This window comes from Eleutherodactylus coqui, chromosome 3 (assembly GCF_035609145.1).
Source record: "Eleutherodactylus coqui strain aEleCoq1 chromosome 3, aEleCoq1.hap1, whole genome shotgun sequence".
NCBI lineage: Eukaryota > Metazoa > Chordata > Amphibia > Anura > Eleutherodactylidae > Eleutherodactylus > Eleutherodactylus coqui.
This window is the reverse complement of record NC_089839.1, coordinates 174,888,298-174,905,192: the sequence shown is the minus strand read 5'-3', so window position 1 is coordinate 174,905,192 and position 16,895 is coordinate 174,888,298.

Here is a 16,895-nt window from a genome sequence, read left to right as displayed (position 1 = left end):
TCATACAGTATAGTAATACCACAGCATTACAGTATATGCCACATTTTGTAAGAGTCTATGAAGGATTTCCACAGGCTAGATGCTGATGGCATTTTTTAAGTTACTTGTAAAGAAATATGAAATTTTTCCACTGAATATCTTAGGATTTCTGGAACAAGCACCATGCAAGAGCACATTTTCCTTTCCTACGTATTATCCATCTAGGCCAACACATTGGCTACCAGATTAGGTCATCTTGCCAGCAAAATTCAACCTGGAGCAATTTAGCACTTATGAGTGCTGTGCCTCTTTACCCTCCCTTACCTTTATTAAAGTGATACTGCACATGCGGTGCCATCTTTTTTGCCTAATTCCATTGTCAAACTGATAGCAGGGGCACTCTCTAGCTGGCACTCTTATATGATACATTCTCTGACTGGCACTATTTAAGGAGGCACTCTCAGGCTGGCACTGTTTATAGGGGCATTCCCCAGCTTTCAATACTGAACATACAAGGGCAGCTGTAGCAATCCTAGACGTTGCATGGAGTTAATGAAAGCCTCGCCACAACTCTGGCATCTGACATATCAGAGTTACATATTAAAAGATTTGATTGGAGAGTGTGAGATGCTGATATTCTCTCTAAATGCTGAAATGACAGAGCAGAGGCACTTAGCTGAGCCCCTGTATCTGCCCATTTTCGTCAATTCTCCTAGCAAAGTCCAGCAAGGCCTTGTATGGCGCCACACATATCTATAGCTTATACACCGGATAGATAGATAGATAGGTAGATAGATAGATAGATAGATAGATAGATAGATAGATAGAGAAGTATTATAGTATTTACACTCTGTATAAAAAACAATCCCGCCCCTAGAAGAGGTTGCCGTTTTGCTGTATATCTCGGCCTGCAGTTACATCTCAGGCAGTTATACAATTGATTAGAGTTGTGGTGTGATTACATGAACGATCTTGCTCCCTGAGGCCCTAAAAGTGGTTACCCCCTTGGCCTATAAAAGGCTCTTAGAGGTTACCTCTTCTTCCGCTTGTGTAGAGCTTGTTGACCACTAGACACTTCTAAGATGTGATTGAAGAGATTTCACCCCGTTACCAAAGTCTGAGAGGGGCGAATTATTGGAATGAGAGAAGCTGGATGGTTGCATCGACGGATTGCCGCCACATGGGCCGTTCTGACCAGACTGTTAGGAGGTGTTGGGACCAGTGGATGCGTGAAGGCACGCACACAAGGTGACCAGGCTCAGGACACACTTGACAGACCACGAGTAGACATTTGATTGTCCAATTAGCACGAGCAGCTCCAACTGTTTTGCTGTCTACCATCCACAGACAGGTGTGACCATCGTTACAGGTCTCTCTGTCTGTCAGAACCATTTCCAGTCGCTTGGATAAAGGTCATTTTTTCTCATAGCACCCATTACGTGTACTGCCTTAGGCACCCACCAACCATTGCCTCCGTTTGCAGTGGTGTAATGAACAACGAAACTAGACTATAACGGAGTGGAACTTGTTTGTCTTCAGCTACGAATCCAGGTTTAGTTTGGGCACTAGTGACGACTGAGTTCTTGTCTGGAGACCTCGAAGTGAGTGCCTCAATCCTGCCTTTACTGTGGAGTGGCATACTGCTTCCCCTGCTGGTTTGATGGTCTGGGGGGCCATCACATACAGCAGTTGGTCATCCCAACCGTGTTTCCCTGAAAATTAGACACTGTCTTATATTAATTCTTGCCCCAAAAGAGGCAGTGTCTTATTTTCGTGGGGTGTCTTAATATTCACCTCGCAGACGGTGTCCCGGTCCCTTTCGGTGCTCTCCAGACGCGCCGACATTCTTCCTTGTCATCCTCATGGCTGAAACAGCATTCTCTTCCTGGTAACAAGGGTTGAATACCCCGCCTCCAGCAAGAGTTTGCTGTGATTGGCTTAGGACCGGGACACCGCCTGCAAGGGGAGAATTTTATTAATTTATTTTTTCTGTGATGTAGCTGGGGCTTATTTGCAGGGGAGGGCCTTATATTTCAAGCCCTCTGCCCCCTCCCCCCGAAAATCAGGGTAAGGCTGATTATCGGGGTAGGTCTTATTGTCAGGGAAACATGGTAGTAGTGGCCGCACACACAAGGGGCATCACAGGAATGCTTACACAATATTGTCACTCTTCCGTGGCTGCCCTGTCACCAGATTTATGGCCAATAGAACACGTAAGGGACTATCTGGGATGCCAACTTTGACAGCCTACAAGTTTGCACGATCTAGAAGCTCAGTTACAGCAAATGTGGACCGATCTGCCGCAGGATACCATATGGAACCTGCATGCCTCCATGCCTGCCCGTATCACATCTTGTATCTAAGATAGAGGCAGCCCAACAGGGTACTATAGCCTCCATGCCTGCCCATATAACATCTTGTATCAAAGCTAGAGGCGGTACAACAGGGTCCTTGAGCCTCCATGCCCACCATATCACATCTTGTATCCAAGCTAGAGGCAGTACAACAGTGTTCTCGAGCCTCCATGCCTGCCCATATCACATCTTGTGTCCAAGCTAGAGGTGATACAACAGGGTACTAGAGCTTCCCTTTAGGTTTTCAGTTTTCTGCAATAGATGATCCTTTTGCTCTGATATTGTAATCACTCACTTATATCAACGTTACAATTCCACAGAGAAAGTTTCATTTGATTCTGAAAACTCCTTCTAGGCGCTTGATGTTTTTTGACAATGAGTGTATTTTTGGATGGTCAGTGCTTTACTAGAACTTTAAAACTGATGTCTCAAGTTGCCCAGGTGTACATAAGAGCTGCCATGTCGCATTGTGAAGATGGTAGGTGATGAATGTAACATAACACGTACGAGAGATATTGGTGAAATTCTTAGATTAAATGATATGAGTGATTTAACCCTCATATCAAGCCGCAACTAGAAATAATTGCCTGGGAACTAAGTCACAGAGATTCCTACTACACGTTTGCAGTGGTCCGGGCCCGTCAGCAGCAGCAAGGCTGAGATAAACAAGTTTAATATTACAAACGTGGAGGAAGTGGACCGTCTGATGCACCATATTTCCTTCCTTTGTGCATACACAATACCCTGTGCTAATAAGATAGCTATTCTTACTTCTTATGCCCACTGCAAGAGGAATTACTTCACTGAACTATAGTTTCTAAAATAAGATGTGTGCATCCTGTATAAAGGTCTCTGAACTGAAGTCGCCTGGCTGGAATAGCATGACATTTATAGGACGTTCTTTATGTAAGTTCTCTAAGTCTGATTTAAAAGTGCGGAAAATCTTAAAGGAAATCTTTCAGAGGGTATAATTTCTCCTTAAGGAGAGCACTTAGTAGGTGTGAGGAGACCTATAAGGCTCCTCTGGGAAATATGCAAATAGGGAAGATGGAACAATACCTCTGCAGTGCCACCTATTGGAAGGCAGCATTCCTACCAGTCAATGTTAGACTTTTTAAGCAAGCCTTATAACACAGAAGGTGTGTGAGAGATGGCACTGCATAGGTATTGTTCTAACTTCCCACACATGCTTGCACCCCAAAAATTTTTTAGCAATAACTGAAAATCTTACCTTATATTTACTACACCCCATATGCAAATGTGCCACGTCTAGTTAAAGAGGCGGCGCCATCAGCCCACCTAATCAGCATATCATAGATGAAACCTGTCCTCGTCTCCTTCTCGCCGCCACTACCTATGTGAAGACATTAGCGCTCTTAGCACTGAAGCCTCACACACACTCCTTGCACCTCTCCTGCTGTCTCTTTCTTGCATATGTGACCTTAAGCGCATGCATACACTTCAACTTCACTGTGGCACATACTAGAGGCGACACATTTGCATAGGTGCAAAAAAGTAAGATTTTTAGTTATTGTAAAATTTTTCGCGCAAGCATGTGTGTGGATTGCTTTTGTGCTGGTGGCTTTAAAACGGGTTTGTGGTGACAAGTTCCCTTTAATGTTTAACCCCTTCAGTGGCACGCCCGGAAATTTTCCGGGACTAGCTCCACTGTCCATAGTGATATAGTCCGGAAGATTTCCGGGCTATGTTTCACTATGGGACAGTGCAGAACACAATGCCATAAGCTGTGGAATTGTGTTCTGCACACACACACACTGCACAGTCCCACAGAGAACCAGTGCAGGACTTAAAAAAAAGAAGCTGGAAGATATAATTGATCTGCCGGCAACTTCTCCCTTCTTTTTTTGAACTCCTGTACTGTTTACACGTTGCCACGGAGACCATCAGCTTGTCAGAAGCCAACCAATGGTCCCCGAAGCAGGGAGAGCTGGTAATCAGCCGTCAGATGATAGCCGGGCACCAGCTCTTACAGCGGAGAACAGAGAAAATCTCTGATCTCTGCTATTTAACCCTTTACATGCCACGGCCTGTAAAGGGCTGACAGAGGGAGGTATAAACTTGGTATCGCCGGAATCGTGTTGACTCAGAGAATAATGTTATCACGTTATTTATTCTGCACGCTGAACGCCTAAAAATTTAATCCAAAAACAAATTGCAGAATTTCTTTTTTTCCCCCAATCTACCTACAAATTTTTTTACAAAACTTATGCAATACATTATATATACCTGAAAATGATGCTATTAAAAGAATACAACTTGTCCTGCAAAAAACAAACCCTAATATGGCTGTGTCAATGGAAAAATGAAAAAGTTATGGAATGTGACTGGAAAATTAGTTGAAATCAAATGATTAGACCATTTAAAAAACCTGCCCTGGTAGGTCTGACAGCATGGTAAGAATCCTGCTACTGAAGGGGTTAATGCTAGTAGCTGAAATTGTAGGTCCCATAGTATAAATAGGTACTGTCTCTTGTACTATTTACGATCCTACCTTGAAGGAGACTGGTTCTCATTAAAGAGACCTACTGGGTATAAAATGTTATTGACATTGCCCCATGGGAAAAGAGTATGCAAATTAGCTCTTAAAGAACCAGGAAAACTAATTTGCTAGTGTTACCTATTGAGAACCATTAGATACTCAAAGCTACATCAAGCTAAAATGCTTCTTTGTACTGACAATAATACCCTAAAACAACTTTCTATAGATTGATGTCTGGTTTGGCTAATACCCCTAGATGTCAGAGTTTCCAACTATCCAGGAATTCTTACAGGTCCGTAAAAATACGGCACTTTTTTTTCCAGTGGCCGTGAGAAAAAATAGATGTCTGTTTTTGTTTTTTTTGAGTCTGTTGGTACAGGAGCGGGTTATTATGACTGTGATTATCATCATGTTACAGCTCACAGTAAATGCTAATGAGTTCATATCAATATCTGACCTGTAGACACATATCACCTACAATCTTTAGGATATATTAAGGTTTTCTGAGGTGTCCATAAAAATTTTTAAATAAGTTGTCCAGATAAAATGGAAAACTCTGTTTGACAACCCTGCTAGCCATGTCTTTAAAAGGCCGAATATTAACTTACTGGGTAGCTAAGTGGCACCAGTGAAACAGTTTTCTTCCTTCTAGGGGAGCTAATTTGCATACAAGTCTAGTGTAAGGACTCATGTACACAAGTATACAACATGGATTCCATGGACCCAGTCCATAATAGTTTTGGGTATCTACTAGAGATGAGCGAGCGTACTCGTCCGAGCTTGATACTCGTTCGAGTATTAGGGTGTTCGAGATGCTCGTTACTCGAGACGAGCACCACGCAGTGCTCGACTCCATTAAATTTCGTTCCCTGAGAAATTTGCGCGCTTTTCTGGCCAATAGAAACACAGGGAAGGCATTACAACTTCCTCCTGTGACATTCCAGCCCTATCCCAACCCCCTGCAGTGAGTGGCTGGGGAGATTAGATGACATCGGAGTATTTAAATCTGCCCCGCCCTTGGCTCGCCACAGATGCATGCTGAGAGAGATCAGGGAAAGTGCTGTCTTGCTGTAGCTGCTATAGGGAGAGTGTTAGGTGTTATATTCGTCTTCAACAACCCCAACGGTCTTTCTTAGGGCCACATCTGACCGTGTGCAGTGCTGTTGAGGCTGCTTTTAGCAGTGTTGCACAATTTATTTTTTTTTGTATATCGGGCGTGCAGACCATAGCGTCCTCAGTCTGCAGTCATTTTACAGAATATAGGGGCAGTACTGGTGAGGCAGGGAAAGAGGTATACTGGCTATATAGGCAGTGGGCTTTTTCCCAAAAAGTGGAAAAATATACTATATTTGGCCTGCCTGTGACTGTCTTCAGTTTACTGCGTGTCTGCTGGGGGTAGTAGTCGGTGATTAATACCCAGCCTTGCGCATAATTGTTTCCTGGTTGCACTGGGCTTTCAGTAACCACAGTCATCCTCCAACAGGGAAATCGAAATACAGTGTATATCAGAGGCAGTGAGCTTTTTCCCAAAAAGTTTAAAAATATACTATATTTGGCCTGGCAGTGACCGTCTTCAGTTTACGCCGTGTCTGCTGGGGGAGTAGTCGCTGATTAATACCCAGCCTTGCGCATAATTGTTTCCTGGCTCTGCTGTGCGTTCCGTAAGCGAAGTCAGCCTCCAACCACAGGCCAATAAGCGGCACATTTAATTACAGCGTTCTGTTACTGCTCTACTCGTAATACACCATGCTGAGGGGTAGGGGTAGGCCTAGAGGACGTGGATGGGGGCGAGGACGCGGAGGCCCAAGTCAGGGTGTGGGCACAAGCCGAGCTCCTGGTCCAGGTGTATCGCAGCCGACTGCTGTGGGATTAGGAGAGAGGCAAGTTTCTGGGGTCCCCAGATTCATCTCACAATTAATGGGTCCACGCGGTAGACCTTTATTAGAAACTGAGCAGTGTGAGCAGGTCCTGTCGTGGATGGCAGAAAGTGCATCCAGCAATCTATCGTCCACCCACAGTTCTGCGCCGTCCACTGCTGCAACTCAGAATCCTCTGGCTGCTGCTCCTCCTTCCTCCCAGCCTCCTCATTCCATTACAATGACACATTCTGAGGAGCAGGCAGACTCCCAGGAACTGTTCTCGGGCCCATGCTTTGGGTCCGCACGAACTTCACATTAGGGATTTGTACCTGCCTCTGTCTATGTATTAAAAACCCTGGTCAGACTGGGGCATGCAGTGTGGGCCGAAGCCCACCTGCATTTAATCTGACGTTACCTCAGCCGTGCTGGGCAATGCAATGGGATTTATTTATGTAACGCCGGTGGCTTCCTGGGACCCACCCATGCTGTCGGTCCACACGGAGTTGTACCTGCCTGTGTCTACTTATAAAGAACCCCGGTCTGACTGGGGCATGCAGTGTGGGCCGAAGCCCACCTGTATTTAATCTGACGTTAGCTCTACTATCCGGGGCACTGCATTGGGACAAACTACAGGATCAATACAGCGCTAATGAGACGTGCACAGCTACGCTAGCATTGGAGTCCGCTGTAAGCACGCGATTGCTGAGGGTTTGTGCAGAGGCCTATGTCCTGGGTGCAGTGAAAGTCCGCTTCCAGCCGAGGATTGCTGAATCTGTGGGCCGAGGCCTATGCCATGGGCGCGGTGCAAGTCTGCCATGTTTGGCCGCTCAGATCAATTCTTTGTTCATGTCTTGGGTTTCCTAGGACCCACCTATGCTGTTGGTGCAAACTTAGTTCCCATTGCGGTGTTTGACCTGTCTGGGACAAAGGCACTGACTGACTTGGGTAGGGGGCAGAGCGCTGACGGCTTTCCCCTTGCAATGTGGATTGAGCTATGCGACACCTTGACAGAATGAATACTGTGTGGGCACATGGATTCCCCATTGCTATGCCCACGTTTGCAGCTCCTGACGGAGGTGGCACAGGATTGGATGTCTCATTGCTTCTGTACAGCATTGTGGGCTATCGCCCCCCCTCTTTTAAAGAGGGTCGCTGCCTAGCCGTGCCAACCCTCTGCAGTGTGTGCCTGCGGTTCCTCCTCATGGCAGACGCACTTATAAATAGACATGAGGGTGGTGTGGCATGAGTGCAGCTGAAGGCTGCGCAGGGACACTTTGGTGTGCGCTGTGGACACTGGGTCGTGGGGGGGGGGGGGGGGTTGGGCAGCATGTAACCCAGGAGAAGTGGCAGCGGAGTGTCATGCAGGCAGTGATTGTGCTTTGTTGGAGGTAGTGTGGTGCTTAGCTAAGGTATGCCTTGCTAATGAGGGTTTTTCAGAAGTAAAAATTGTTGGGAGGGGGGGGCACTCTTGCCGCTATTGTGGCTTAATAGTGGGACCTGGGAACTTGAGATGCAGCCCAACATGTAGCCCCTCGCCTGCCCTATCCGTTTCTGTGTCGTTCCCATCACTTTCTTGAATTTCCCAGATTTTCACAAATGAAAACCTTAGCGAGCATCGGCGATATACAAAAATGCTCGGGTCGCCCATTGACGTCAATGGGGTTCATTACTCGAAACGAACCCTCGAGCATCGCGGAAAGTTCGACTCGAGTAACGAGCACCCGACCATTTTAGTGCTCGCTCATCTCTAGTATCTACTCTTTTTATATTCTCTTTCCGGCAGTACAAGAGCAGTAGGAATCTTACACATATAATTGCTTTTGATGCCTCTGCAGGAGTTGCAGTTTATTTCCTCGCCATTTTGGAGTACACATCAATTAGTGTTAACTTTTATTAGGGAGAAAATGCATAACAAAGTCGATTATTACAATTATTTTATCATATGGCTTGTTATTCTGTATTTTATTTGCTGTTGCTAATATAGCACCAACATATTCACAGTGCTGTAGAGACTGTCACCATTCACATCGCTTTTGTTTCCAGTGGGCCAAACAATTTAATATCTCAGACACACACAGACGTAAACTCCATAGAAAGCCAATTAATCTATTTGCATGTTTTTACAGAGTGTATGGAAACATGGCTGACCTTAGCCATGTGGGACCCGTTTGGTTGCACAGGGTGCCAGCCATCAGCTTGTATCACCAGGAAGATGTAGGCTAGGGACAATTGCTCTCTTAGGTCCAACTGGCCAGATCTTCTTCTTCTTTATAGCAGCATCTTGTGGAGCTAAGTGAATAATCATCCTTCTGGCTCAGTCCTCCCATCTGATATTCCAAGGCATTGTAATGTCCATCAGCACCCTGCAACATAATCACTTAATTCTGCTATTGTATTTATGCTATGAGCTTGGTTCTGAAGAGACATTTCTGTACTAACCTGGTTCTGGTGCTGTATTTATGTTATGGGCTTGGTTTTGGTTCCATATTTATTTTAGGAGTTTGGTTCTGGTACAGTATTCATTCACTGAGCTGTTCTGATGTGAGTAAGCTGCTATTTTGCTTATTTCTGCACAAGCAGGATACAGGCAGACTGCTTATAAATGAAATATATAGCATTTTTTTCCTCATGGGGCACGTTACAAACAAATCTGCCATCACAATGCCATCTAATCTAAGGCCGACATTTTACAGAAACTGATGTACCCTGAAGAAACCCACATAGGCATAAAGAATACATACAAACTCCGTGCCTGTGTTTCTCTTTGTCATGACCCTAGTCCTACAAGATCACTGTATTGCCCATATAGTTACACAATACCAAATGCATTTTTTCTGTTCTCTGATGTTTACTCTCTAAATTTTGTTTTTGTACGTTTATTCATACCACATACGCTCTTGACCTTGCTATGACCATAGTTTTTACTTGTGTCTTAAATAAAGCCATTGGATTTGATTTTCTGACTGTAATATTTTCTTCTACTATATCCAATAGACATTTAGTAGCTATAACTTTGTCAAGCACTTGGGCTTCATAGAAATACAACAGCCGCGCTCTATCCTCCATGTGGCTCTGTTAGGCTTTCTCTTCCTACTCCCATATACATGCATGCTCGGCTTGGTTGAGTGTCCATAGGTTCTGAATGGGGAGAAAGCTGCTGCCAGGCACCTGTAGTGGCGGCTTATCTCTCTGATAATAAAAGATTCGCGGATGTTGAAATCTAATTTTCCACTGCATTACTTCTGTCATTTTTAGCCATTTTCTAGATTGGTTGTGATGGCTTGGACAGTTTAGATAACGACTTATTAAGCAGAGTTTTCAACTCATTAAAAGCTTCCTAAATGTATAAACTTGGGAACTGTTCTATAACAAGCTCTGATGAGATAAAATAAATATTTAGCATTACTGGAATAGATGCTGTGTGATACATGAGAGCACTGTTGGGCAGTAAGTGAAGTCATTTTTTTCCCTGTTCTTTGCAAACCACAGTTACCTCATTGTCTATAGCACCTTCTGAAAGTCATAAATAACAGCAGTCAGGAGTCTGGTATGCTACAAGCCACAGTGAAGGGCGACAGGATGCATCTTATTACTCATGGGCAAACCATGCACACTATCCCTTCTTCTAGAGCAGCTTAAACCCTTAAAAGGGTTGTCCAAGTTCTAACATCGGTACTGGTGTACCTTGTCGCCACCGGAAGTGATGGGTGGGAACAGGTCGACAGCGTGTTGACAGCCAGTTCACGCCCCCGGTTACCGATTGGCTGCAGGCTGCTGGATCTTTGCACTGTAGAATCTTTCCACAGTAGCTGAATCAGTGCTGAGGAGTTAGGTGCACAGGTGCTGGGAGTCGTTATTGGTGCTCCGCTGCTGTCCGACACAGGGAGGTCTTAGGCCAGAGGTGAGCTGCTACCTGCGGGGAGACACTGCTGTCACTGTTATGTGCAGGCGGCTCACTCCCCACACCGCTGTCCTGCAGTAACAGTCCCCACACCGCTGACCTGCACTAAGGAGTCAAGAGCACCACACAGGGAAGAGCGACACTGGTAGCCACTGTCACTGTCATGTGCAGGCGACTCACTCCCCACACTGCTGACTGCTGTTCTGCAGTAACAGTCCCCACACCACTGTCCTCCACTAAGGTGTCAAGGGCCCCACACAGGGAGGGGCGACACAGGTAACTTGGAGGGCAGCGGAGAGACACCGACTGCTACAAGACGCCGCTTTCAGTGTCCTGTGCAGGTGGCTGTGTGTGTGTGGGAAGGGGGTGTCGGGGCACCAGGTGGAACACAGCGGAGAGCCATCTGCCGGCATGGAGCACACAGCCACTGGCCGGGAAGAACCACAGAGCCGGCGGGTGGGCAAGACACAGCGAACACTCCATCATAGCAGCAGCGTATGGATTGATTTGTGCCTTCCCTGCATAGTTAGGGTGAGGGGTAGTTTACCTATTAGCCTTACATTATTGCAGCCATTAATGTAAGCCTAACAGGTCAACTACCCCTCACCCTAACCTTGCAGGAAAGACAGAAATCAATCCACACGCTCTTAGGACCTTACAGCATTGAGCCAATGGGCAGCTAGGGGTGTGACAGGGGCGTTCCTACATCCCTGCCCTGTCAAACCCCTAGCTTCCTGGTGGCGTCAAGGTACATCAGTACCTCTAACATCTTGGTACAACCTCTTACCCATTAAGTTACTTAACAAGTAATAATATACTCACCTTTCTCGACTCTCGCTATGTCCCATGCCGGTGCTCAGTCCCGTCCAGTTTACCGGACGTTACAGGGGCTGCAGCCAATAACAGAGCTCAAAGATCACCATGGGGCACAGTAGGAGTGGGGAGACGTGGGTATATGACTATTTGTTGTGTTACTCAATGGGGAAGGGGTTGTAATGAGATGTTACTACCAGGACACACCTTTAATGATACAAACATAATGTGTACTGAAAAACTTTATGGAAAAAAATGCAGTACATTTTTGGGGGGGGTCTTGAATTTACGGCGCATACACTGCAGCAAAAATAAAATGATAACTATATTCTGTGGGTCAGTCTGATTGCGACAATACCAAATTTGTATAATTTTCTTGGAAAAAATGTAATAATTTTCTGCCACCATCTTTTGAGAGCGAAGTTTTTTATTTTTCCATTGATATAGTTGTGTGAGGGCTCTTTTTTGCAGGGTGTCCCATAATTTGTATTAGTACCATTTTGGAGTTCATATGACTATTTGATTTCTTTTTATTAGATTTTTTTTTAAATACAGGATGACAAAAAAAAGTTGCAATTCCGCATTTTTTTCTGCGAAATAAATATTGTGTTTCTTAAAGGGCTCGTTCACACGAGCGCTGTCCGCGCACAGTATAGCCGAAAGCAAAGCTTGCGGCTATACTGCTCTAAAGATGGCATGAACGAGCTAATTCCAGCTACTTGAAAGTAGCCCGTTCACATGATCCGAGGTGCATGCTGCGTGCTTTCCAGCTCCCATAGGAGTGTATGGAAAGCATGCAGCAAAGATAGAACAGGTCCTATCTTTGCACGCACCTCGGAGCTGACATGCAAATTTGCACTCGCATGTCCTGTCTTTGTTAGATGCGCGAATTCACGTCTAACAATCGTTCATGTGAGCGTTTCTATAGAAACCCATTAGTTCTTATTAGAGATGAGCGAACCTACTTGTTTCGAGTAATTACACGATCGAGCACCGCGATTTTCGAGTACTTCCGTACTCGGGTGAAAAGATTCGGGAGGCGCTTGGGGCAGGGGGAGGCGTGGCAGAGCGGGGGGTAGCAGCGGGGAACAGGGGGGAGCTCTCTCCCTCTACCCTCCACTCCCCGCTGCAACCCCCCACTCACCCACGCGCCCCCCGAATCTTTTCACCCAAGTACGGAAGTACTCGAAACTCGCTGCGCTCGGGCGAAAAAGGGGCATGTCCGAGTAGGTTCGCTCATCTCTAGTTCTTATAGAAGCGCATCCTGTGGGCACCTCTAATGCGGGCGGACAGCATTCGTCTGAACGAGCCCTGATAGATCAGACTTTTACAGATGCATTTGTGGTGGGAAGGGTCAGTTCTCTGACCAGGGAAAACGGTGGAGTAAAACCTGATGATTTTTCACGTTTGGCTCTACCATCTACTCCCGAAATAGCAGCCGTGCTGAATAACTTTTTTACCTGTTTGTGCCCCTTTACAGCAAGCAAACCGAATAATAAAGTCCACAGTCAAAGAACTAGTTTCAAACCGGAGGCACACGGTTTACTTTTACTTATACAATCACTTTAGATTCTTCCATGACAAAGTGTTACAACAGTCTTATGCATGACATTTTCATGCATTTTCATTCACATTAGTATTGCTCTTGACCTCAACAAGTTTGTATCCTGTAGTTACTCTTCTCATACCCAGATTTTGAACATCCGCAGTCTAAGTTATCTGACAGACAATCCCTGGGGGTGCTTGAAGGGAACACATCACATACTCCTCCATTTTCCTGATCGACCCTCATCTTCAATGTCTTGGTCTCCTCCTCTGGTTGTTTGGACTGCCCAGTTGACATCTCTGACACTGAATGATCAAACAGCTCATTAGACTGATCCATGTAGACGGCTTTAGGATACTGTTATATCTTCTTATCACCGGAAGCTAGGGGCTAACTGCCCTTTGCTGCAGTGTACGCCCCCTGTCAAACCCCTGGCTTCTGATTGAGTGATGGTGTTTATGTCCCACAGCTGTTCCGTCCCCACACATACAGCTATCGGCAGCAGAAGACAGCACTATGGGTAGTTGACATTGCTCCCCACACAGCCGAATACAGCGCGATGGGTATGTGAGCTTGCACTAGCGGCATTCTCAGTTATGTTAGTTCATTGCTCCTCAAGGCGGCATGGGTGCTCCCCTACCCCGCTGTCAGTGTTTATGCAGGACTGGCTGAAATTCCCCCCACCCCTCCCCCCAGTCACTGTCAGCGCCGCTCTCTGTGCGTTCCTGTCAGGAGGCCGTCATAGGTGACACTGACAGCGTGGGAACCACAGCGTAGCTGCTAGACCGACTTTGTTGCTGCCGTTCCTAACAGCGTAAGCCCCAACAGTGCCTTAGCCGCTGCTGCCAGCAGCAGGCTCATCTGGGCCCTGTCGGCCTCTGAGCTGTGCTGGGTCACACAGCACTGTTGCCAGGCAGGCGGTAACTTTCCCCGGTTGCCCTCCACAGTGTGCTGCCAGTTGTAAGTATGTTCCCCGGCCGAAGTATCTTCCCAGCTGGCCAGACAACAATGCAGCCAATCCGGAACTATGGGCATGATAGGGGCATTCCTCTATCTAAGGACTGTCATACCCCTAGCTTATGGTGGTGACAAGATACAACAGTACCTGGCTTCAGAGGGTGCAGGGGATTTGTCATGGGATGAAGTAGAGAGGGGATGCTCATGGCTGACTGGTGCAGACTAACTGCTGTATCCCGGCGACTGAGAGAAAGAGGAGTTGGTGGTACTTGCGGCATGGTGTGTCATCCACTCTATGACCTGTTCTATGTGCTGCATATATATCACATCTTCTATAGACTGGCAGTGGGCTTGCCTCGCCTCCTGCAGAACATGGAGCTGTTGCTTCAGTAACAACCACTTCAATTGCCTACTTGGCCCATCCTCTACCACGTTCACCACCACCACTGACATGTTCCCTACCCCTTGCCCTCTTCATGTTTCGTTTTTATTTATTTATTTTTTACATAGCCCTTTTTTGGTTACTTTTTAGTGTAGTTTTATGTAACTTATCAGCTAACTTTGTAGTTTGCAGAAAACCACTGCTAGCTGTGATGGGATGGTTTATATCTTCGTTGGGGATTCGGGGATCAGGAAAGGGGACTCTCCATAGCTGGACAGTTCTGTCCAGAGACGGTACCGAACAGCAGCGGAGAAACTCCACTGACTGTAATGAGGTCCACCCACTTTCCACCCAGCTGACCAGCTTTTGGCCCGACCTGTGACTGAACGATGTATGAGGCAGCTGGCACACACTGTGTGTATTTCCTTTTTCTTTGGCTTTCTTTTTGTTTTATTTTAACACAAAGTACCACCGCCAACTAAATAAGTTGCAATCACAAGGCAGCACGATATGTAAGGACAGAAGGCCACACAGTACAGCTTGTATATTTACGTTCTCTGCTGATATACAAGCTTTCATACCCAGCAGCAATATATCCTCTGTAGAATATCTGTCCATAACGGCAGACCATGTTTTATATGTGCTCAACTGTAAAATGCTTGCTGATTACACTGTGCCTATATTATATATGACTAAGTCATGTGATGTAGGTGTCCAATGAAACTGCTGCCCATATGCCAGATAGAGGATATATTCTGTGATGTCATCAATGCACCCTGGCTGTGGCTACAGGCTGATCTCTGTAGCAGGCATTATGGAAAATTTGAAATTGGTTCGGACATACCCGTTCCAATTTGGTGAAAATCTGGATGATTTTATTGCCCAGCTAATCAAGATGAGCCACTAGTGATGGCCACTTCCAACTTGCACTTCTTAGATGGTTCAAACGGTCACAGCAATTGCTGAAAACCATAAAATGCTTGGCAATATCACTAAGGGCTCCAGCACACTTGCGTTTTTCTTGCTCACTTTTTTCACGCGATATTGTTGCGCTTTTTTAACGCGATAGTCATAGATTTCTAATGTTAAATTTGTGATGCGTTTTTAACATTAGAAAGTCCCATTGACAATCGCGTGAAAAAATGCGCAAGAAAAATGCATGTGTGCAGGAGCCCTAACAGTTGAAGAAGTAAACAAGCCATAATATAAATAGCTTGTAAGACATTTCTTAGAGCATCCAATGAATATTTACTGGCGACATAACAGCTCATGAAATTACAACCGAGCAACGGCCACCAGTAAGCAACAATTCGGAAAATCAGAAATTATGAGATGTGCAGAGATAAGAGAATAAGGGGGACTTCACAAACAGCAGTTTTTGGAAAACGCTCTTGCAGCTTTGATACGCTTTTTTGAATCAAAGCCAGAAGTGGATTACAAAACAAAAATTAAAATACAATGGAAGGACTTCTACTTCTCCTCCCTGCTGGATCCACTTCTGGTTTTGGCTCACAAAACTGTAAATGCATTTTTCCAAAAAATATTGTCTGTGAACCCAGACTAAAGTAGGTGGCAAAAAAGTGCAAACTATAATTTTTACACACAAACTGCATAATATTGTGTCAGCTCATCACACACATCTATTGTAATTAAGACAAAAGATAAATTCACATTTCCCGCAGTACATGGGATCTTATGCATTATTGTCATATAACCATATTAACCTTAATTGAAATAAGACCTCAGACAACAATTTTGGTGATTAGAAGTCCTGCTAATTTATTAAAGGGTTCCCCGAGGGGAGTTTGCTCTTTTATGCCTAATTGTCATTCAGGCTTACAGATTCTCTTCCACTACAGTTTGGTCTTTTACACCGATGTCTCCCATATAATGATGGTCCTCCGTTCAGCGCCAGTGTTTTTTGGCTCAGGCCTTGGTGCTTTAAAAAGAGAACCTTCTTTTAGGCCTCATGTCCACGGGGAAAATCAGGCCCGCTACGGATTCTACATGGAGAATCCATAGCGGGTCCCTCCTGCCCCGCGGACATGAGCGCTGAAAATAAGAATTAATAAGAATAACTTACCCACAGCGGGCCGGGCACGTCTTCTCTTCCTCACGGCCGGATCTTCTTTCTTCGGCCGGCGGATGTACTCGGCACGCCAGCGGCGTGCTGCGCCCATGCGCCGGGCACATCCGCAGAGCCGAAGCAAGAAGATCCGGCCGTGAGGAAGAGAAGACGTGCCCGGCCCGCTGCAGGTAAGTTATTCTTATTTCAGGTCTCCTGCGGATCCGGACGGCTTCCATAGGCTTCAATAGAATGCTCTTAATCACCATCTTCACAAGAAGGGCAGGTTCTTTTTGCCCAACTTGCTCATATATTTTATGGATGCCTTTTCCATCAGCACTTAAGAGCTGCTTTACATTCTTGCACCCGATGTGGGGTAGGCAGTGTACCAGGGCAGCAACTGCAGATGCTTTAACTTGCAGGTCTTTGCAGTGTATCCTTACTAACAAGTCAGGCAGGCAGTTCTTCACATGTCTGCTGAAATAGTTGCACATGTTTGTGTCACAGCTCCGGGCAAGATCAGTAAACAGCCCAATACA